Source organism: Chrysemys picta, chromosome 3, assembly GCF_011386835.1.
Source record: "Chrysemys picta bellii isolate R12L10 chromosome 3, ASM1138683v2, whole genome shotgun sequence".
Lineage (NCBI taxonomy): Eukaryota > Metazoa > Chordata > Testudines > Emydidae > Chrysemys > Chrysemys picta.
This window is the reverse complement of record NC_088793.1, coordinates 25,495,832-25,518,768: the sequence shown is the minus strand read 5'-3', so window position 1 is coordinate 25,518,768 and position 22,937 is coordinate 25,495,832.

Below are 22,937 nucleotides of genomic sequence, written 5' to 3'. Positions count from 1 at the left end.
AAGGGACCAGTAAATCATCTAGTTTAGTGTATCTCACAGGGCACTAAATTTCACCCAGTTACCCACATATTGAGTCCAATAATTTCTGTTTAACTCAAACATCTTCCAGAAAGGCATCCAGTCTTGATTTGAAGAGATCAAGAGACAGAGAATCTACCACTTCCCTTGACAATTTGTTCTAATGGTTAATCACCTTCCCTGTTAAAAAAAAAAAATTAGGACTACTCAGGGGACCAGATCCTGGGAGTATTGATGAGTATTTATTTAAGTGAGTAATCCCATTGAACCCATTCATGTGGCGGACTCTCATAAAGTACTACACAATGTGAGGAAGATTTACAGTATTGGACTTGTAGAGCCAAATTCTGCCCTGATTTCTATCAGTCTGTCCCAGTTCTCATATTGGAACTCACCCCCCTAGCATATGAGCACCTGTCTTCAAAGTGGTTACATGGAGAATTTATGCATGTGTGTCAGTGATTGTAGGATCAGGACTTCAGTTTGTGGCTGATGTGATGACTTGTGGATGATTCAGTGTATTAGCTAAGTCTCTGTTTCAGGTAAATATGACAGGTCTATAAGAGAGAAGGTGGTGAGGTAATATCTTTTATTGGACCAACTTCTGTTGGTGACAGAGACAAGCTTTTCAGCTACACAGAAGTCTTCTTCGGGTCTGGGAAAGGTACTCAGAGTGTCACAGTTAAATACAAGGTGGAACAGGCTGTTTATCATATGTAGTTAACTGTGAACCCCTCTGCAGTTATAGGACAAAAAGGGAGGTTAGTGGGTTACACGTCGTTGTCATAAAGCATAAATCCAGTGTTTACATAGATGCAGGTAATTTTCCATACAGGCTAATTTAGTCTGTAAGTATTTAGACGTGTAAATGCAGCAAAACTATTAGCATGGCAGCACTATAAGACAATAGTGGTTTCAAAGTAGATGGCTATAAGATCTGGATTTATGGCAATTGGCAAACCCAGTGACAGATTCTGAGACCCTTACTCACCTTGAGTAGCATCTTACATCACGGGTAATCCTGACTGACCTTAGTGGAGCATAAATACTACTCAGTATAAATAAGAGTATCATAACTTACCCCCTAATATTTTAGTTAGTTTTTTGCATCAACTTTTTTATAATCTATTTATATTCTAACAACAAAACATGAGTTTCCTGACTTTATTGCTCTGAATTATTGTCAGTTATCCTTACAGAAAGAAGCCTTTCAGGTTAAAAGGGCGGGAAAGGAATGTTGCTTTCATTTACATTAAAATATAGCTTTTCTATGTTCATTAAGTGAATATTACTTGAGGTACTGCACATTCCAGATTCTACATGTAAATAAAACCAGGCACATTACAACTGCTATTGTGATATTTATCACTGATGGAGCTTACATGATTGCAGAACTATATAAAAATCTTTAGGGGTTACCTTAGCTTAATGGTGTTCTTCCCTTTCACTCACCATCCATTTCTTATTGCTAACATCTGTTTGGAAATAAAAAGGGTTTTATATTTCCAAGGGACATATTTGACTCTAAAGAGACCCTTGCTCATTTTATTTAACAAATATTTAAGTTTAATCAAGTTTTTAATTCCAGAAATATTGCAGCCACTTATCTTGAATGACTTGCAACTCAGATCTATATATTTTAAAATGTTGCTAATGAAAAGGAATAATGCAATAGCTATGGCTGGGTTACGTAGCTGAAAATGAACTTCTTTGCTTTCTCTTTTGATTAGTGTTTTGGCATTTCTTCAGTTGCTTTGACCTGTTTGTTTAAACCCTGGTGCAATAATAATAACAAATGAACCCTATTACTCTTTCTGTTTACTCACTTCTGTTCTGATGCTAGGTACTCTCTGCTTGACCTTGTAAATGTGCATTACACCAAATACAAGGAAGAAATATCTTTTTATGAATAATAGAGAACAAACCCCTTATAAACTTTACAAGAATCCTTTATTGTGAAATAAAGCTAAGGATTTGGGGGGGGGAGAAAATAATGTTTTGCTCACACTGACGCATGCAAAAATTATATACCGTATTTTACTTACTAATGTGCACTAGTAAAATACATGGCATGCTGTTTTACAGGCAGTAAAATACTTTTTCCAGATGTGGCTTCATAATTCTCCAAAGACTATCATAGTTATCATAAGATTTATGGAGGATAATTTATTAATCACATTTTTTTTACTTTGGAAATCTGTTGAGTAAGATGAAAGAGATCTTTAAAATAAGTCATTTTAACCAAATGTGGATGGCATTATGATATCGAGTTACCTCTTTTGTTCAAATTATTTTTAATGACTTTATTTGTTTTATAGCCTGCACAAGTCAGTACCAACTTGGTGGTAATGATATACCCGGCAAATCTTTAACATTTTAAAAAACAGCCAGGAAACCTTTTTTCCCCATACTAACGTAACTGAACTAGGCTATAATAGTGTTATAGTTTATTTAGGGATATGTAGGCTACTTAAATTTATTTTTATAAGATTTGAAGGAGACAAAGCTTATAAAAACTATGAGTCACAGCTGTAACCCAGCTTCTTTAATGAAAGGTTATAAGTGGATCATGTGTGTAAAACACGACAAGAAATGAATTCTGATTTAAAATCTGTATTTTACAATCAGATTTATGTAGCTGAAGCAGTTTTATTAAATCTGCATTGAGCATTAAAGTCATGTGATAACTATAGATGTGAGCCTATAGCTATTTCAGGCACAGAAGACCAGATCCAAAGCATACTGAGATAAATGAAAATCATTTTCTTGACCTCAGTGACCTTTGGACCAGGCTCTGAAATCTTATTGAATTTACCAAATGTAATTTGGGTACTTTGGCCACAGATCTTCCACAAACTTTCTTGACTTGACTCATTACTACCACCAGTGAAGCTGTGCTAATTAAATTAAATTATAAGTCCTGTTTGTGCTCTTGTAGATCGTCCATGAATGAATCTACTCTTTTCTTGGAGGTAGATTCCAAAGGGTAATGCTGTGTAATTGCTCATATACGGCAGGTTTCTGTCTTGTCACCCTCCTAAATGAGGCCATTAGGAAGTTTAGTAAGGAAACATGGCCTTTGGTGGCTTCAGCCTGCTTATCTTCATCTGTCTTATCTGGCTAGTGTGGTAGAAAGAATGAGCCAGGCTTTGAATGAGATTGGGGTTCACTGCCTGAAGAAGACAAGACTGTCAGAGACAATTGAGGTCATGTTAGCCGGTTGGAGAAGAGCTAGCGAAGATTATATTAGTGCCCATTTGCTGGAGAGTATCCACCATTTGTTACATAGAATTGCAACGTGGCGGTCTTGGATGCTCAGGTAGATGTTGCTGCTAAGATTTCTATTTTTCTTCTGCTCCTGCTGAGTCAAGAGCAGCCGTTTCTTTTTGATGTGGACCGTGTTACAATTGTCCTTGCCTTTTTCACCTTGTGATTAGATTAATGTCATACACTCAACATTAAACTGGACATTGGGACAATTTGGAATCCAAGTGGTTGCCTGCATATTAAGCATGGCTTCATGCAGAGAGCACAATACGCTGGGGCTCCACAGTCTGCACTCGTTTTCAGGAAGATCTTAAACTGTTGATTTTAACCTATTAATCCCTGGCTGCATAGGAAACTGTCCCACTTCCCATGTGATATCAACACAGTTGTGATCAGTGGATTAACTTAAATGACCAACCCCATGGTTTAAACAGAATGACCTGGTAGGAAACCGTTACCCAGTACAGGGTCTTATCCCTGGAACTCATTCACCACTTGGTCCAGATTTGCAAACTTTCTGGGCCTATTGCAAATCCTTTTTCCTTCAGAGCAAGCAGATGAGCGATATGGTGCGGTTAGTAGCTGGGGCTGGGATTACAAAGTAGTTGAAGGGAGCTAGTCTTCCAAATTCCATTAACATTCCTTGCTTACCTCTCTAAAGATCTTCTGAAAATTCCATGCTGGGTTATTTGACTATTATTTTATCCAAGTAGTAATACAACATTTTTTGGGTAGCTCATGTGAACTTTTAAGGATTTTATTTTTGATGTTATATAATGTGTCAAAAGGTCAGCATAAATCTCTCACATTCAAATATTGACATAACTGGGGTGACAGTGAAGGAGCTTCTCTAGCAGAGTTCATAACTCCCTCGAACAATCTATATGCACATCCATGCATGACATCCATCTTTGAAAACACCACATTAACCAAACTTTCTACTGAGTTTGCACATTTCACATATTCATAACTTTACCATGACAGTCTTATCCAGACTTAGCAAAGTAAATCTTCCCCATTGAAATTATTTACATGCCAAGTAAGAATTATCTAAATGCAGTTACTTCTGAGTAACTCTTCATCCTCCATTGTTCCCTATTCCCTATAAAAGGAATCACACATTTTTAAAGCAGGATATTTTGTTTTCATTGTATTGTGTGTTTTTTTCTTTTTCCCTTATCCTTGCAGTTTTGGTTAAAACTTGCCTGAGTTGTTCCTCTTCAGACAGATAGTAGGCATGGCAAAATTCTGCCAAAAAAGTGAATTTTGGGGGGGGCAGGGTAGTTTTTCTCACATAACTAGAGAGGAAACTACCAGTTTGACTGGCAGAGCAGTCAATCTGCTCTAATAACGTTTTTAAAAATCAACATTTTGTTTTACCATTATGTATCTGTTTTCTACATTTTTTTCAACCAATACTGAAGAAGTTGGAAACCAGTTTACAGTCTCGGACAGTAGGTTTCCATAAAGTCTTATATTCTCTATTATTTCCTCCTTCTTGTTGGTAAGCAGTAGATCTAAGAAGACTTCTCCTCTGATTAGATTATCTCTTTGCTGATTTATGAAGGTTTCCTCTACATAAATTAGGAAACTTTTTGATGTTCAACTACACTTGTCCCTCCCCCCAACCCCAATAGCTCACTAATTAAAGTTCAATAGAGATGACAGAACTGTTGTAAAAAGAAATATTAATCCTTGAGTGGGAATGTTATTTGAATCCTATAGGACCAGCCTATATTTCAGTCTTCCTAAGATGTAGATTTATAAAATTTGTGCCTCTCAAGCCTGGACATCAGTATCCCCATCTCCAAGTATTCAAATATCTTTAGTCAGGCCATGGAATATTGGCTTAGAAATCATGAGATTGTTTACAATGATTTTTTTTTAAATCTTTCTGGTTTTTGAGTCTTTAGAGTTCATACTTTCCCACATTTTTCTGCTACCATAAGGGCTAGAAAGGAACTTTTAAAAGAGACATCTGAGATTTGCAAGTGTCATACTATCCCAGGAGCTGGGATGTAAGAAAATGACCAGATATCATGAGACTCTCAATAAAAAACAGGAGAGATGACACCACTAGGTCATTCTTCAGTTAATTAGACACAACTAGACAAATTAGAGGATTGGGCCAAAAGAAACCTGATGAGGTTCAACAAGAACAAGTGCAGAGTCCTGCACTTAGGATGGAAGAATCCTATGCACAGCTACGGACTAGGGACCGAATGGCTAGGAAGCAGTTCTTCAGAAAAGGACCTAGGGGTTACAGTGGATGAGAAGCTGGATATGAGTCAACAGTGTGCCCTTGTTGCCAAGAAGGCTAACAGCATTTGGGCTGTGTAAGTAGGGGCACTGCCAGCAGATCAAGGGACATGATCATTCCCCTCTATTCGGCATTGGTGAAGCCTCATCTGGAGTACTGTGTCCAGTTTTGGGCCCCACACTACAAGAAGGATGTGGAAAAATTGGAAAAAGTCCAGTGGAGGGCAACAAAAATCATTAGGGGGCTGGAGCACATGACTTATGAGGCGAGGCTGAGGGAACTGGGATTGTTTAGTCTGCAGAAGAGAAGGATGAGGTGGGATTTGATAGCTGCTTTCAACTACCTGAAAGGCGGTTCCAGAGAGGATGGATCTAGACTGTACTCAGTGGTAGCAGATGACAGAACAAGGAGTAATGGTCTCAAGTTTCAGTGGGGGAGGTTTAGGTTGGATATTAGGAAAAACTTTTTCACTAGAAGGGTGGTGAAGCACTGGAATGTGTTACCTAGGGAGGTGATGGAATCTCCTTCCTTAAAGGTTTTTAAGGTCAGGCTTGACAAAGCCCTGGCTGGGATGATTTAGTTGGGAATTGGTCCTGCTTTGAGTAGGGGGTTGGACTAGATGACCTCCTGAGGTCCCTTCCAACCCTGAGATTCTATGATTCTAGGAATTGTCAGACCATAAGGTTTCATTAAGCAGAGGTACTAAATAAAGCCTTAATCCTGCATTTGAAGCTACATGTGGCCCCGTGACTCCAACCTACCAGCATGGCCCCATTGACTCCACCTGGAACTCACTGCAGAATCAGGGCCTAAATCTGTATTTTGAGCATCACAAGCAACTGTACAGGTAACTGATCCCAAAGGCAATATATACCTAGGCACAGATCAAATGGATGAGACCTAAATTCCCTGTATTCACCAATGCTGATTGTAAAGAGAAGGAGACAAAAAAAATGAACTAATTCAAAGATGTTCCATGTAGTCCCATAATAGGTTACAGCTGAGCCAAAAGGATCAACAATGTCAAACATTGGCCAAAGGTCTGAAAAGGTCTTGATCTTGCAAGTTGCTAAGCACCCTTGCCCTGATCCTCCAAAGCATTTAAGTATATGAGTCGTCTGATGGACTTCAATGGATGTATTCTTGTGCCTAAATGTAAGCATATGCTTACGTGCTTTGCAGGACTGGTTCCAGAGTGCACAGTGCCTTGCAAGATGGAGCCCATGAAAGAAAATTCACATTACTAGCAACTATGAGATGACTGTAAACCTTTAGCAATGCCTTTCCAGTATTATGGTGTATATAAAATCTGGATTGAACTTTAAACAGCTTTTTCCTCAGCTAAAATGTGTAAATTATGACCTGGATGGTTATTAGACAAATCATCCACAGGCAAAGGGATTTTTTTAAAATAAAAGAATTATTATAGCCTGGTTCAAATTGTTTTGAAACCATCCCAGATCCAAGAGAGCAATTTACAATTCTCAGGATAGCATGACCGAGAAAAGGCAGGCATTCTTTTAACAACCATGTTGGAACTGGATCAAGTAAACATGTAGTTGGCTTTAAACTCTGCACTATCTCAAAATGTCAGACAAGGATACCTGAAAAAATACTTCTAGAGTATCCAATAAAAAAGCATTAAAGATCCTTTGCCTTCACTGATAAGCAGCTATATTTTAAAATTGTGACTGTATCCAAATATCTATACAAATTATTACAACCTATCTTCAATGAAATAAAAATGGCCTTGGCCAGTCTCTTGCTCAAGAAGCATCTCACTGCTACAGAAGAGGACATCAGAATGATTCTGTACCATACTCTTCTTCCTTTTTGGTAGCCAAGGTCTTACAATATTCCAACATTCCTGATCTCCTTGCTTCAGCAAAAGTTTGTAGGCCAGTTGGTCTCCTTGGATTGTAGGTGGTAATATTTTTCTTTAAAAATGCTGTTGAAGGAAGGATATTCAAAGGAAAATACTGAGTGACATTCAAACTTATGTGTGTGTGTAGGGACCATTGAGTCCAATTTATCATTTTCAGATATATGAAAAGTATGAACATCAGGAGGAGGGTGGTTAAGATGTTACAAAAGGACGCAGTGATATTCTGAAGTAACCATCTATCTATGTTAGGTTCTATACAGTGGCTTTCATGTAAAATCAATAGCAAAAGCGAAGCCCCTAATAGACTTCATGGTCTCTCTAGCACTCTCCCTTCTTGAGACCAAAATTCTTCTTGGGATAACGTGGGGGGAAAGGGTGCTGTTTGGTTAGTTCTAGTATTTATTAATTTCCTCTTTTTTTTTTAGTTTTTACTGGTAAGCAGTTAGGTGTAGATGGAGTGTCAATGTTGTGAGTATAATTCTCACAATTGAAAGGCTTTTTCAAAGTGGAAGGTCCTCTTCATGTTTGGTCCTTCTTCGTTATGATACTTTCCTGATGAATTAACATTGCCATCCCTAGAGTGAGCTGTATGCTACACATTTTATCTTGCAAATCAAAACCATTGGGGCAGTGATCCACTTACACCATTAACTCTATGTCCAGTTTCAAAGCCCTTTGAAGTTAATGGAAACACTCATTGATTTCTGTGGGCTTTGGGTCAGGCCCTGTATCTGAAAGGTTTTTGAATTACTCAACCAATGAGGCTGGTTGGAACAGCAAAGGACAGTGCTTTAAGAGTACTAGAGAGAACACATCGTGATTTGTCTTCTCTAGCAAGAGAGGGAGATGACAGAGTCCTCTAAGTTTATAGGCATTAGTTCATCATCATTTCATGTAATTTGGCTGTTGCCTGTGAGCAGAGCACAGCTGTCAGACATCTATGCTTTGCATTGATATGAAACACACACAAGTACTCTTGCAATGGGGAGAGAATTCATTCAACACTAATGGGTGGGGAAAATTTTAAAAACAATTGGGCAAAAACAACCAAGAACAACTGCTTAGAAAATGGCAAAATAAATAGAGGGATGGAGAGCAAAGATGACTAAATGATTAAACATAAATTCTCTTTGACTTTATTAACAATAGTTTTGTGTTTCTATTCCACAAATATTTAGCTAGCAAGGTGTCTGGCAAAAAAAGGGAATTACAAAGTCACATTTAAACCCTAAATTCCAAAGTCATACCAATTTTATTTTATTTTATTTTATTACTCCATAGAATGACTGAATATTCAGAATGTGCTAGGTTACTGAGTTAAGATTGGCCAGGTAAGTCACATGTCATTCTTTCTGCTTCCTGAATGGATGGTGGCACAAACAATTCCACGCAACTACTTCTATCTTTATATGTTGCCACTATACCACATTGAGGGGAGCATTAGAAAAATTCAGAACACACTAGATAAAAACAAGAGTATGACTAAGCCCTTTGTTGATCTAAAAGTCCACTTCATGGTTTCAGATACCCAAACCAAACTGCCATATATACTCATTCATGGGCCGAATTTTTTTAATAAAAAAGGGAAGCACCAGAGAAGAAGGTCGGCTTATGAACGGGTATAGAGAGGGAGAGGTGGGACACAGCCCCTCCCCCCAACAGAGGGAACAAGGAGAGGCAGCACAGCCAGAAGGGAAGAGGCAGGGCCAGAGTCTCTCCACTTCTGGCCACGCTGCTCTCCTCCGAGCCTCCGAAGCAGCTGCAGTTCCGAGGCTGGCAGGCTGCAGCCGTGCCACTCAGCCCCGCCCCCTAGAGCAGCCTGTGGCCGTGCCGCCTGGCCCGCCGGAGCATGCTGCGGCCGTTCCGCCCGGCCCAGCCGGCTGGAACACACTGCGGCCACGCCGCCTGGTCTGGCCCGCCGGAACAGGCTGCAGCCACGCTGCCCAGCCTGCCGGAGCAGCTCCAGCCAGGTCAGAGACATCCTCCCCTGGCCCTCCCCAGATAAGGTGGGAAGGGTGGGATAGGGAGAGTGTGGGGGTCCCGGGCTAGGGGTGGGGTCATGTGGGGTGTGGTCACAGGGCTTACTCACCTGACCCCCAGCTTCTCCCCCCCCAAAAAAATTTCCCCACCAGTTGCTGTCCCGTCCCGTCAGGGTAAGCAGCTGGCGCGCCGGGACACTTTGTTTACTTAGGTTTACCTCCGTGCCAGCGGACGCTCGAGGTAAACAAACCATCTCGGTCCGCGAGCGGCTTATCCTGATGGCCCGGGAGCCAAAGTTTGCTGACCCCTGAATTATAGGGTCGGCTTATGAACAGGTTATAAAAATTTTCCATTTTTACTTATCCATCTTGGGGTGGGGGGGGGTTGGCTTATAAACGAACCGGCTTATGATTGAGTATATACAGTATGTATTGAGAATAAATATGTTTACAATCTGAAAACACACATTTAGGTATGTAGAGTCATCCAATGGGAATTCTAAGGATTACTCACGGATTTATATTATCTGATTTCTTGAAAATGACAGCTGAATAGAAACAATGTTGTACTCAACACTGAGCACATGTGATTTTACTGGTTGCAAACTGATATGAAAGAATAAAACAGTAGGAGAGGGCCATCTTTACTTAATTTATATATTTTATTCAACCAAAGGGAACTGTTTTTTTTTCTTTTTCTTTTCTGGGAGTACAATGCAGTGGATATTCTGCAATAACTTTGCACACATGTTCATCTAGCTACATAATGGTAGAAGGTTTCTCATCTTTATACCATCTTTTAATCATAAATTTTCTATGAATCATGGAATGTTTAAATGTAAAGACTCACAGAATCAACATCTGCTTTGTAGAATGATACAGCTGAAGAAGACCTGATTCAGACAGTTTAATTGTATTGAGAGATTAGAGATTGCAGAGAAAGTCTCTATATACTATCATAAACCATTTATATATCTTCTGCATGAGCAAGGATCCCTACCTCACACATCCCAGTTCGCACTACTTGTATACCCTTTACTAATATTTTACCTTATGCATTCTTCAAATTGTCTACACCAAGGAAAGAATAACTAGCTATACTATGTAACGAATTACACAACTGCCTGTTGGAATAAATGTGGTGGTGTTATTTGTATAGCACCTGGGTACTCCAACATGCTATTATTTATATTACAGTAGCATTTGGAGACCCGCAACTGAAAGCAAGACCCCACTATGCTAGGGCCCTGCCCCAATGAAATCAATAGAAGTTAGGAGCCTAAATACCTTTGAGGATCTGAGCCTAAGTGACTTTCCAAGATCACACAGAGAACGCACAGCAGAGCCAGGAATTGAATGCATATTTCCAGAGTCCCATTCCAGTGCCTTGAAGACAAACTCATCATTCTTCTCCTGAACCATCATCAGACTCCAACTAACCTGATTTTTTATTGCACACTAACTGATATTTTGATCATTCATTTGATTGAGGTACGGGAGATTTCCAGGTTCTAATTTAAAACTCCATATGTCAGCTTTTTCACACAAGAGGCCTTTCATTAATGCAGAAAAGCACAGAGAGGCAACTTTCCAAAGCATGTACTCCAATTTTATGCACACAATTTTTTTGTGCTATCATTTGCATATGCAGATATTAGAATTTGCACCCACAAATGTAATTTATGAACGCAGATAATTTAGACAAGTTTGCTGTGTACAAATCCTATTGTTTGTATACCTAGACTTAGAAGATGAGTTGAATTTGGCTCAGCATTGTAAGAATCCATGTTTAGAAATATTAGGCCTACAAGATTATATACATATATTCTGCATACATGCCTTATAGAAGATATATCTCAAGGTTTCTATACTGTTTTATCCATACCACAAACTGACAGATATGAACTACTGGCTGTTCAATATGGTCCAGTATGATCCAAAAGCCAACTGAAGTCAGTGGAAAGAGCTAAGAGCACTGTGATCAAGTTGCAGACTCCTGTGGATGTGTGGGTGAGTAATGTAGCAGAGTAAACTGTCACTTAGACAAAAAGAAAGAAAATTCCAAGTCCTTTGAGAAGCTAGACTGCTGTAGAAAGTTTGTGATTACCTCAGAAATTAGAACTATGTTGTGGTTGAGCTGGCTTCAGTTGGCTGTTAATCTTTAGAAAAGTCTGTTGAGAGTGGGAGGTGCATGAAACCCTATATAATACAGGCTCAGCACACTATTGGGGTAGTAGGAGGAGAAACAATACTAGAGAAAGGTGTGCTGATGAAGGAGTGCCAGGAAAAGAGAGCATCAGGCTGAAGAGAACTGGTAGAGTAAGGAGAAACAGCATCTTGAAAATAAAGTACTGAATTCAGGTGGTTGGGCTCACAGGATGGGGTCTGTCTCCTTACAGAGACATTAGACTTCCCAGAAAAGGAAAGATTCTGATCAGTTAGTATGGATAACTGATGGGGAAATGGGACTGAAAGCAACTGAGTGTGAGTGCAAGTGAAATAAAGTTCTGCTATATCTCTGTCTTTTGTGGTTAGGTCATCTTGGTGCCCCAGGGAGAACCTGGTGATACTACCATTAAATTCAGTTGCCTTGGGATCAGGCCCTATCTTGGAATCACTTCACTAGTGTCCGAAATACAATACCTCTGCTTGCAAGAAACATGGCTATTTTTAACAGCACACAGCAATAGCTGAGGGCAGGTAATGAAGAATAACATTTCCAGTTGAAACAGCTAATTTTACTTGTGCTGATCTAATGTTAAACTTTGCTATGATCACTGGACATACAGTTTTGTGTTTCTTACCTACAGTGAGTTTTTCTAGTGGCTTCCCTTTGTGCTGCAGTAGATGTTATGAAGAGGTGTTAAGGACCTTGGTTCAAAACCAGCTGGACCTTGCTTCTCTTTATGTACCGCTTGCCAGTATTTCTGGGTATTTATATAACATTACCTTAGGCTGTGATTGTATATTAGCACGTGTTAAAGAATACAGGTTAGTTTTTAAACCCAACTCAGATAATTATTATAATCCCACAAGTTCTGTCCAAGTAAATTAGAGTTGGAGTCAGTAATTTCTTCATCAGCTCCTTTTATTTTACTGCACGAGTAACAAATACCCAGAACACAAACTCTGGTCAGCTTGAAGTCTTATATCATTTCCTAATCTCAACCCTAAAGGATATATCCTCCTGGCAGAGTTAACTCAGGTTAGCCTAGCCAGATATGAACAGGCACATGGCAAAACAATACCTGAGTTACTGTGTTCTCATTGGTGTTGCACTCACCCAGTGTGAATTACTAGGACTTCTGGGAGTATATCCCATGGCTCTTGGTGCTTCAGTCAGTTGAGTTGCTCTAATTCTTTTCCAGTAAATTGTGGAATTTGTCAGTCATCCAATTCCTTCCCACAATCTCTCCCTCTCCCTTCCTCCCCCGTGTGTCTAGAAGGAAAGTCAGCAATCAAATAATGTAGCTTGCAATGCATCCTCACTCCAAAGTGGGTGGCTTAATAGCCTGAGTGAAAGTGGCACCTTGGTTTTGACCCCACCCCCAGCCAGCCAGCTATCCTGGGTTGAAAGCACCAACCTCGGGTGAGGTGTGGACAAGAGGGGGGGTTAGGGGCAACACCTGAGTAAAAGCCCAGGTTAACTCTACAGTGAAGACATACCCAAAGTCACAGATGAGTAGCACTATTGGTAGCAAAGATGAGTCACAGTTCAGCAATTTCTATTTAAATAATAACAGAGAGTCCTGTGGCAACTACAAAAGTTAGGGGGTTAGGGGGCAACACCTGAGTAAAAGCCCAGGTTAACTCTACAGTGAAGACATACCCAAAGTCACAGATGAGTAGCACTATTGGTAGCAAAGATGAGTCACAGTTCAGCAATTTCTATTTAACTAATAACAGAGAGTCCTGTGGCAACTACAAAAGCAGTTTCTCCTCCCTTAGTGTTCACACCTCAACTGCTACCAGAGGACCTCACCCTCCCTGATTGAACTAACTCCGTTATCTCCAGACTGATTCTTGCCTGCATATTTATACCTGTCTCTGGAAATTTCCATTACATGAATCTGACGAAGTGGGTATTCACCCACGAAAGCTTATGCTCAAATACATCTGTTAGTCTTAAAGGTGCCATAGGACTCTCTGTTGCTTTTTACAGATCCAGACTAACACAGCTACCCCTCTGATATTTAAATAATGTAACTCATTCTATAGCCCCAAGAAAAACTATTTGTGTACTGGTAAAAGAAAGTCAGGAAAGCTCATGTAATGAACAACACAAATAGGGCATATTTTCAAGAAGTGGTCAATAAAGTTATTATGGTGAGAAGTAGAATTGTTCAAAACATTCAGATATTTTGTTTTGATTTTATGAAGCTGGATTTTCATGAAAAACATAATATTATGTGGTTCTTTACTTGATAATAGCAGCATTTTTGAGGGAAAGAAGGGGTGTTTCTCTAGGGCTGTTGATGGCTCATGGTAACAGTAACAGTAAGAGCGAGCACCATTGTTCCAGATACCAAAATAGGAACAAGAAAAGAGAACAACTTTTCACTATCTACAAAGCAGAAGGAAAATGAAGCATGTCATTCTGGAGCCTAGTATCAGACTTAGCTGCCTGGGTATCAGAACCAGTGTCTCAAGCACTATGTGGAAGATACTGGCATTTTGTTCTGCGTTTCTACAACACCTAGCACAATGAGGTCCAGATCCATAACTGGAGCTCCAGGGTGCAATCACAATACAAATAATTAATAAAGAAACAATAATGTTTTGCTGTCTGGATCCTATTGCATGCTGCTGTAACATAACAGCTCTTCTGTTTTCTTAAATGTCACGACTCTTTTACCAATGCTTGTAGCAATGTGAGCATTTGAGACATCCTGAGACATCTGTTGGAAAAGTAATACTGCAAAACACAAAATCTCCAGGAAGTTCTTGGAATGATTTGGAGATGACTTCTTGTTTCAGAAAGTGGAGGAAGTAACCAGGGGAACAACTATTTTAGATTTGATTCTGACAAACAGGGAGGAATTGCCTTCAACTTTCTCATTTACAACCAATTTAGGTGAAAGCAATTGTGAAATGATAGATTTCATGATTATAAAAAAGGAAAGAGTGAAATATATTTGAGAGCTCATGGTGGACAGCTGAGATTCCAGAGGATAGGTATTATGTTTGCCCTCCTCCTATCTTTAAAAAGGGGAGAAAGAAAGACCCAGGGAACTATACACCGGTATACACCTTACTTTGGTACCTGGAAATATACTGAACCAAATTATTAACCAATTAATCTATAAGCACCTAAAGGATTATAAGTAATAGCCAACATGGATTTGTCAAGACCAAATCATGCCTAACCAACCTAATTTCCTTCTTTGAAAGAGTTACTGGCCTAATGTGCAGGGGGAAGCTGTAGGCATGATATATATTGATTTTTAGTAAGGCTTTTGACACAGTTCCACATGACACTCTCATAGGGGAATGTGGTCTAGATGAACTGACTATTGCGTTGTGATAATTGGACCTACAGATTTACCGTAATTGTGAGCTCAACTGTAAAAACAATGTGAATGTTTATAAGATGTCACAATAACCTATTATAACAAATGTTAATGGGAAAAGGTATGAAAGGAAAAGAAAAAAAACTGAATTAGTCTAAACAAAAAAGCCTACTGATATAATTCAAGGACTGTGTTGAGATCATGCTTGGTAAACAAGAAAATGGCGGTCCAGAAATGAATAAACCAAAATTGGTGTGTTGAATATTAGGCCTCATTGGTGTACAAAATAATGAGGGGATGGGCTATTCCATCCATTACTCACTTTGCCGGTCCTTAAAGAAAGAGACTTCAGGGAGAAAAATAGAAAAGAACAGAGTGAGGCTACTGGGCAAGCTTCAGCATCATTCCTGCCACCCCCACTATCTCCATGTAAATTAATACAACTGTGCATAGCTAGTTGAAAGGCCATACTCAGAGAATAGTTATCAATGACTCACTGTCAAACTGGGAGGAAATATCTAGTGGAGTTCTGCAGGGGTCTGTCCTGGGTGTGATTCTTTTCAACACTTTCATTAATAACTTGGATACTGGAGTAAAGAGTATGATTATAAAATTTGTGGATGACACCAAGCTTGGAGGGATTGCAAACACATTGGAGGACAGGATTAGAATTCAAAATGACCTGGATAAATTGGAGAATTGGTCTGAAATCCACACAATGAAATTCAATAAAGACAAGTGCAAAGTATTGCACTTAGGAAGGAAAAATCAAATGCACAACTACAAAATAGGGAATAACTGGCTAGGCAATAATACTGACCAAAGGGATCTGGGAGTTATAGTGGATCACAAAGTGAATATGAGTTAACAATGTTATACAGTTGCGAAAAAAAGATGGTATCATTCTGGGTCTAGTAACAGGAATGTCATTTCTAAGACACAGAAGGTCCCTCTCTTCTCGGCATTGGTGAGGCTTAAGCTGGAGTGTTGCATCCAGTTCTCAGTGCCACATTTAAAGAAAGATGTGGACAAATTGGAAGGGGTCCAAAGGAGAGCTACAAAGATGATAAAAGGTTTAGAAAATCTGACCTCCGAGGAAAGATTAAAAAAACTGGGCATGTTTAGTCTTGAGAAAAGAAGACTGAGGTGGGGACCCGATAACAGTCTTCAAATACGTTGTGGGCAGTTATAAAAAAGACAGATATCCAAACAGTCTTGTGTGTTGTACCATCTCTGCTGAAGATGTAAGTTGCCAATAAAACGAAACAGAAATAAGTGGAATTGCATTCAGCATGACTGTTTGATAAATGAATAGCACAATTGTAACTTCCAGTCAATAGCTAAAAGCAGAGAAGTGCAACCAAAGGTTATGGCTTACAGGCATACATTTACCATCTATGATGAAATGTAATCAGATCCTACCAGTTTCGACTTTGAAGTCTTCCTGAACCTGTAAGGTTACAGGTCTGAACATATCTCTGCTTCTGGTCGACAGGCCACTTTATTTTTTAATTAAAAGAAAATCAAAAGGAAAGGAAACTAAAGCAAAAATGCACAGTAGGAATTTCAATCCTTTTTAATAACTGTACAGAGATACATTTCTAAGCACAGTTAATGCTCTAAAAAATATGGAGAGCAAGTAAATACCCTCACAACAGGCAATCCATCCCTGGCATATTCCTTTGAAAGACAATGTATACAAGTAAAAGACGATTTGACTTTTTCCCTTGTAATGAGTTCTTCATATTTTCTTCCAAGTGTACATAAAATTGCTGTAAAAAGGATCGTCATTTCCACTCATCCTGCCTATAAAAGTGTATCGAATCCAATGTGAAAAAACAATCCAGGGTTTCTGAGAACAGGACAGCTATCAAAAATTTCTGCTGTGTTGTTACTGGAATCTTGGGCATCATATTTTAACATTGGCCTTCATCTGAAAAGAAAATCAATCAAAAACATAAACTTTTCTTAAGACAAAAATTGTGAGCGTTGATTTCTAGGGATATTAATTTGTGTCGTTCCCCTCCCTCAGTAAGTTGCATAGCTAGGGCCAGATTCACATACCCTTACCCCATCTGTAGACCCATTGAAATCAGTGGGACTACTGATGGAGTATGCTTCTTGGCTATGAGTTAAGGGAGTCAGAATCTAGTCCTCAGGCTTTATGTTTCAGAACTGTTTGAAATTTTTCAAATTTCAAATTTTTTACATTTTGAAAGTTTTCATCGACAAATCGAATGTTGTCCAATAAACCCTGAAAGCTTTTGTCAACTTTATTTTTTATTTTATTTTACTTTATTTATTTTTGGATATAGAGCTGGTCCCCTTGACCATCCCTGGGACCCAGCACATGACACCAGCAACCCTCTGGGATAGCAGCCTTCTCCTGCTGTCAGCTAATGTAATCAGAACTGTGGCAGAAGTACTGTGCTGTAAAGATTCAGTGTTCCAAACCTTCTGATGATGCATGATGGATAGGTTATTACATTGTACATTTGTTTTTATCTGTTTCCTTTAAAAAGTATCAAGACCAGCATATTAAACATAACTCTTTCAAGACAATTATTTGGGTTGTAAAGTCAGGCACTCAGAAGTTAGGAAATAATAGATGCATGCTTGCTCACATAACCTTAAGTCAGCCCTTTTGGGTGTATGCATTATGATAGTCTTGTTACATGATCACATGCTTTTTTTTTCCCCACAAGACTCATCCTCCTTCAATGCACAGGCGGGGCTGAGTTGAGCAGGTGTGGGCAACTGTAATTCTGGTACTTCCTAATTTTCAATTGCTTGACTTTGGCAACCTAAATAATTGTAATGTCATTTTTGGGGTGTTATACGATCTTGTGTGTATGTATGTATGTATATCTGTATCTATCTATCTGTATGTGATAGATAGGGTGACCAGATGTCCTGATTTTATAGAGACAGTCCTGATATTTGGGGCTTTGTCTTATATAGGTGCCTATTACCCCCACCCTCACTTGTTGTCTGGTCACGCTAGTGATAGAAGTCCACCCCCACACTAGTCAGGTGAGGGTTAAGGAGTTGCTATAGGCACAGGAAGCACACCCCCTCGCCTCTGCTGGGCATGGTCCCAGTGGAGAGACGGTTCAACTCAGCTCAGTCTGGGCTGACTGCGCAGGAGAACCAAGGGGTGCGACGGCCTCTTGAAGAGGAGCCACTGAGGCTCCCAAAGGCCGGGACCAGGCACCATGGTCAAGCCACCGCAGACTGAGGGAGACCCTCTGGAGGATGGCTATAAAGAACTCCAAGGGGGCCCCAAGGCAGACCAGTGGCACCAGCAGAGGATCTGAAGCTGAGGTAGGAGGTGGCCCAGGGAGCAGGTGTAGGGGCGCCCGTCTCCTAGGTCACGCAATTTGAGTTATTGTTTCTCTGAGTCCTGGGTGGAATCCAGTGGAGCAAGAAGGGCCCAGATTCCCCTCCTCCTGGCCACTTACTCTTGCCCCTGGGCAACACAGCTGCTGAACCCCACTTCTAGGTAAAGCAGCCATTGAATCTCACCACGGGGTGACACAGCTGCCTAATCCCACTGATAGGTAAGGTGACCATTGACTCTTGCCATTAGGCGGCACAGTCTGGAGTATCACCACAAGGAGGCACTGCTTGCCTTGGACTCAAAACTCCCTTTGACAATACATATAGGCAAAAAAGTGCATATTTTAATGCAAAGTTAAGGTTACATGCTTAAAATTACAAAAAATGTCAAGGAATGCAAAAGGTTTCCAAGAGCAAACTTAAACTGACTGTGGTGCACATCCTGGTTATAGATTGAATGATATAAAAAGTACAGGTTCTGGCTGAACCTTCACACATGTGCAAGACAGAGGATAACAATCAATCCTCTGCCAGGAAGCAGCCCCAAACCCATCGTTGGGATCCTTCTGCTCCCTCAGGACAATATACTCCAACTAAAGGACACATCCCCAAACCCTTTCCATAGCCACTGGCAGGCTGAAACCCGCATATTAGGGCTCTGTGGAGACCATACATGCTAGACCTCCAAAGAAGAACGTGACAGATCTGCTTCTCATTGTCCTCCCTATGCTGCCACCAAAGACAAACTGCTTGTGTATGTGCTCTGCAGAAAGAATGTCCCGGGGAACTGCTGGTGATGCAGTTGCCTTTGCTCAAACCCCAAAAATAAAATAAGCTTCAGACAGAAAACCAGCATGGAAATGTTCACTCCAAAAGGAGTTTGTTTCAGAAAGCTACGAGCAAGTAAAATACGAGGTTATAATGGAAACTGTTTGTCAACTTTATCTGCATCTGCTAAGGTTTCTAGATTCTGGATCAGAGGACCAAATTCTGCTCTTGAAAGTTAGCATGCAGTTCCCTTTGAAGCCGTAGTCTCTTAAAGAGTTACACTTATGCAGAAGTTGACACACAGGCTGACCCCTGTGAAAAGACAGTCACTTGATTAAGTTATTAAGACTTTGATAAAGCTATTAAGCATTTTTATAACAAAAAAGCAAGTGGCTGAACTGATTAAATTCCACCAAATTCCATTAAGTAAATAAATAAATCTCTTCCATAGATAAAATTAAACAGAACAAAGTAGTGAAAATATACTGTGTACGTATACTGTGTACGTTTTAGTCTTCAAAGTATATTCTCGTCTCTAAATCCTGGGGATATAGGAGTATACTTCCTCTCAATGTTAATTGCTTGGAAACTAGTCTAGATGTAATAACCAACTACAGATTTTACTCCAAACTGAAACTGAAGCTTTCTGAGGGTTGGTTGGGTTGTTGTTGGTTTTTTTAGTTTTGGTTTTGGGGTTTTTTTGGTGGAGGAGGAGGGTTAGACTTTTGCTTTAATCATTAACTCTTTGAATTCTGTTTTCTGGCAAGTACCAGATCTGGAAGAATTGTAATACAATAAGAGAAGTTATCCTTGCATTAATTCCAACCCCCTGGGAAGCAGACAGTATGGGAAGCCTCACAAGAGAGCTTATTCTCACAAGATTTCCAGACTAATTTTGAAGATCAAGGAAATTCAAATAGTTAATTTTGGGGTTCTTATCCAAACCAATCTAAACATTGAGGTTCTATTTGCACTTCATCTTCATCAACGTAATGACGGTTTGGGGCCATATAGTCCCCCATACTCCTTACCACCATGGTACAAATCCATGTGATGGGAAGAGAACTCCATGAGACTTGGTGGTTCACGTCATAGATTTCTGCCATTTGGAAGAGGTGCTAGCAGCTGAAGGAGCACCGAAAGCCTGGTGTTCCTTGTAATCTAGGGGAAAGACAATTCCAACACTGAAGGGCTGTTCTCCTCCCTGACAATATAGCTGCATGAAAAGCCAGGAGGCCACACCTGCACTTTACTTCCCCTCCATCGGTAGGGGGTGGTTAATGCTGCTCTAGCATCATTAACTCCCACTGGTTTTGCTAATGGTATTTCTGTAGGGAATATCCCACTTACAGCAAGTGCTTCATGTTGCCATTCCACTTCTGTGCTCCATGCTGAGTTCCAGCTGGGGTTAGTTGTCTCTGAAGGGTCTTGGATTCCCAATATGGAAGTAACACATTGCATTTCTTCTGTGCCTGACTTCCACTGCTGTTCAGGTTAATCAGAAGAGCCACCTATTCAGAAGGTGGCCTCTATTTGTATGCATTAAGGAACTCATTTATGCACACATTCAAATGAGTTTTGAGCAAGTACAACCTATCATTTGTGTATGCAGAGAGAGTGAATTAAAGTTGTGTGTGTAAGTGGTGGCCAGAACACTAACATAGACTGCCACTTTTAAAAAGCTGTCCCTCTGTTTACTAGTTTCAACGGACCTCTTAGTTTAAAGTTTTCATCATGGAGACCATATTTATGTCTTTGGCTCTCTGCCATAACAAAAGCCTATCTAATTCATGATCAAGGTATTTAAAAGAACATCAATTTACCTTGAAAGCACTTGATCCAAGATTATAATATATTCTATATACCTTTCCAGTATTTTTAAGAGTCTATTATGTTTATCAAGGACATTTTTATTAGACACGTAGGATTTCAGGGATCCATGATATGCCTGATATAAAGACTTTTGCTAAGGTTATGTAAGTTGCTTTTGGAATGGGATCAAAACATAGTCCAAAGCTCCCTACCCTTTTACTTACAGAGTCGCTGTTATTATATTTAGGTTTGGATAAACTTTTCTCTGGAAGGTGATTGCTCACAGCAGTTAATTTTAAACTCACAGGCTTAGATCTGGCTTTATGTGTGTGAACAGGCCTGTCATCATACATTCCAGGTTCCTCTCAGAAATGAATGTGTCTTTCCTCGGCGTTTCTCAGTGCTAGGGCAGCAGACATTCCTTCTGCTCTGCATTAATCCAATTACTAAACACCTGCAGACATGCAATAACAGTTTTTGTGCCAAGTCCCTTAGAAATGGTTACATGGGAGAATCTAATCTGCTGTCCTGCTATCAGGAGTCGTGTTACACACCTGCCAAGTCCTGAGCTAAAAAATAACAATCAACATTCTAACTCATTGCAAGAATGTTTTGGTGGCACATTAAAGAGGCAAAATGACATACTTTGTAATGTTACTGCCATGGAGTCCATTAGACATTTTGAACCTCTTGCTAATTTTATTAAAAGCCAATTTTAGTACTAAAATATTTACAGTAGAGCATGATAAAAACCAACTTCTCATGGCAATTTAGGCAAGTTCCAAAAGATCCATTAAAGGGAGAGATGAATCAAGTGTATATAGTGTTGTTCCAATGCTGTTCTCAGGATTTTATCTCCTAATCACCAAAATGCACATCAAAGTGGAATTTTGCACTATGAAATAATTTGTTTTTCTTGTGCTAACTTTTTCCCTTTCCTCAAAGAGTATTTTTTTTTCTATTTTTTTAAACAGCTTGTGGTTTGCAGAACTGATCCTAAGCTTGTTTCTAAAGGGAAAGATTTTCAAAAGCACCAGTAGAAGTTAGGTGCTGGAAAGGAAGGATGGTACTGTAGTCAGGATGCTAGCCTGGAACTTGGGAGACCCTGATTTAATTCCCTGCTCCGCTGCAGATTTCTTTTGTTGCCTTGGGTAAGTCAGTTAGAGCTTGTCTACATGGGGACATCCTGGAAAGTTAAACTGAATTAACTAAAATGTGAATTTGAAGTGGATTAATTAAATTTCATTAAAATCCTATTTTGCCCTGTTATTCAGAATTAAAGTGGCCTTAATATGATTTAGTTTAATTTACTTTGGAAATGAATTAAACTAAACCAAATTAAGGCCACTATAATTCTAAATGAGGATGTTCACACATGTTTAATCCACTTCAAATTCACCCCTTTAGTTAATTTGGATTAAATTTCCTGGCTGTCCCCATGTAGACAAGCCTCTAATTTTTCTCTGCCTCAGTTCCTCATCTGAGCCCTGGTCTACACTACGAGTTTAGGTCGACTTTAGCAGGGTTAAATCGAATTAAGCCTGGACATGTCCACACGAAGAAGCCCTTTCTTTCGACTTAGGCCTGGTCTACACTACGAGTTTAGGTCGACTGTAGCAGGGTTAAATCGAATTAAGCCTGGACACGTTCACACGATGAAGACCTTTCTTTCGACTTAAAGGGCCCTTTAAACCGGTTTCTTTACTCCACCTCCGATGAGGGGATTAGCGATAAAATCGGCCTTAGCGGGTTGGAATTGGGGTAGTGTGGACGGAATTCGACGTTATTGGCCTCCGGGAGCTATCCCACAGTGCTTCATTGCGACCGCTCTGGACAGCACTCTCAAAACAGATGCACTGACCAGGTAGACAGGAAAAGCCCCTCAAACTTTTGAATTTCATTTCCTGTTTGCCCAGCGTGGAGAGCACAGGTGACCACGCAGAGCTCATCAGCACAGGTATCCGTGATGGAGTCCCAGGATCGCAAAAGAGCTCCGTCATGGACCGAACGGGAGGTACGGGATCTACTCGCCATATGGGGAGATGAATTAGTGCTAGCTGAACTCCGTAGCAGTAAACGAAATGGCAAAATATTAGAAA